The following is a 2,421-nucleotide window of genomic DNA, read 5'->3' on the forward strand; positions in this document are numbered from 1 at the left end:
GAAAAATAATAAGAAAAGAGAGCAGGCGCGAGGGAGGAAAAATGTCTGTCCTCATTTGCCAGATAATTTGAGAGAAAACAATGATACTTGTTACCGCTTGGCAGGTCGTTATGACAGACAAGGCTATCGGACATCAGTGACTAGGCTCCCGATCTTTTTGAAACACTTTTACGTAAATGGATTATTATTGTGCATGTGTAAGAGAGGGGTGGAGGGAGAGGGGAAGGGAGAGGGAGTGATGGAGGGGAATTGAAAGAGAGAGAGAGAGGGTGAGGGCGAGAGAGAGGGTAAGGAGGAGAGGGAGAAGAAGAGATAAAGGGAGAGGGAGAGGTGACGAAGATAGAGTGGTGAGGAAGAGGGAGAGGGAAGGGGAGAGGGAGAAGGAGAAGGAGAGAGAGAGGGGGAGAAGGAGAGTTAGAGAGAGAGAGGAGACACATAAAAAGAGAGCAAAAGACTACTAGGTGAAGGAAGGGGAAAAGAGAAGGAAAATGAGTTGTATGCTATTTGCCCATGTGCATACAAATACGTACACAGACACACACACACACACACACATATATATATATATATATATATATATATATATATATATATATATATGTATATATATAATGTTTGTGTGTGTATGTATGTATGTATATATAAATCATATAGATTACATTCCCCTGTTTGGTATCGTTCCTTTAATAGTGACTTTCCGTTTGTGTCACCCATTAAGCTTTTACTATTTTTCTTTACAGGCACATCTAGGCTGCAGATCCATCGAATTGATAATTGCGATGTTGTCAGCATATCCAAAATTTGATCTGCCCTTCTGAGTATCCAGATTTTATTTCTTCCTTCCTTTTCTCAAATGTTCTAGTCTCAACACTCTCTCCTCCGTGATGGGTGACAGCGCTGTCATGACAATGCAAATGAGCGAGGGGGGTTTGATGGCTCTCCTTGATGGCTTAATGTCACGGCTCATTGGTGCTTTAGAGGCGTCGGAGGTCACACTTTGATTAGAATGATGTACGATTTATTTAATTATTTTTTTTTTTTTTTGTTCTCAAGCACGAGTTTATGGTGGCTAAGGTCTTACTTAGTAAGAGTGATCAAGACTGTATGAAGTGTTTTATTTATTTATTTATTTTTTTAATTTCTATATTTTACTGAATTTTTCGGTGAATTGTAAAAAAAAATATATATATATATTTTCAGTTGTCCGAAAAGCTGCTTGGGATACTGAATAACACTGATCACATATTGATGGTCTGAAAATAACCACGTTTAGTCTCTTTCCTGCTACTTCATATGTGCATGATACTTATCAATACACCTCATTTGGTGACATGTAAAAGTGGTGCTGTTGATAATTAATTTGATCTTATGATGCGCAAGAAACAACACCTGAAGGAGATAAAGAACTGCTAGTAATGAATCGGGAACTTGAGACAGGAAAGAAAAGGACGGCGAAAGAGGGAGCTCCAAAAAAGTCAAGTGATGAGAAAGAAAATAAATTCTTAAGAGAGATTAATTTCAGTAGAGGGAGGTTTGTGATAGTTCGGGGAAAAGGCACTGGGGAAAAGGGAGACCATTGGACAACTTACAAGACTGAGGATAGATAAACAGTGAAGTGAAAGAGAGAGGAAAGAGAGAGAGGTTGTCTTGTATATAACAATGGGTAAGAAATCTCATGTAGACACACACACGTGATGGTAGCACGGGGAGGTTCAGGAAGCTATGAAAGAAAAGAAAGAGGCAAAGAAGTGGTAGTTTCCATGAATTACTCAAAACGAAGAGAAACCAAATTCAAATATGTATATATATATATATATATATATATATATATATATATATATATATATATATATATATATATATATATTCATATATATGTGTGTGTGTGTATTTATAAAAGGGTAAGGAGAAGAAAGTAAGAAAGTGAGAAAATCATTTCGACCACTTGCTGAATGAAAGAAAGTATGAAAGAATAAAAGAAAGAGTATTTTTGGGGGGATGGAATGCCAAACCAGGAAATCCTATTAAACTGTAAAATAACAACAAACAGGTGAACATATTTGATGGAAGAAGAAGTAGAGCCCTTGCGCTTATGCTAATTATAGGGAGGAAAATTTATGCTGCGACGAATGAAAATCTTGCAGGAAATGCTACAGAGAAGACTTAAGGAAGGAAGGAACACCGAAAGATGATAAACAGATGAGACAGATCCTACAAAACAAAAGAAAGCATTTCAAGAAGAGGAGACAAAGACATGTATTTTCATTAATTGAAAGAAGGACTGTTAGAAAGCGCCATAAGAATTTGCACGAGGGAGAAAGGAATGGGAGTAGAGTAAAGTGTGTACAAGGCATATACCAGAGCAAAACGTGTGTGTGTGTGTGTTTGTGTGTGTTGTGTTGTGCTGTGTGTGTGTGTGTT

Source organism: Penaeus japonicus, unplaced genomic scaffold (genome assembly GCF_977035675.1).
Source record: "Penaeus japonicus unplaced genomic scaffold, GWHDUDI00000001_assembly GWHDUDI00000026, whole genome shotgun sequence".
Lineage (NCBI taxonomy): Eukaryota > Metazoa > Arthropoda > Malacostraca > Decapoda > Penaeidae > Penaeus > Penaeus japonicus.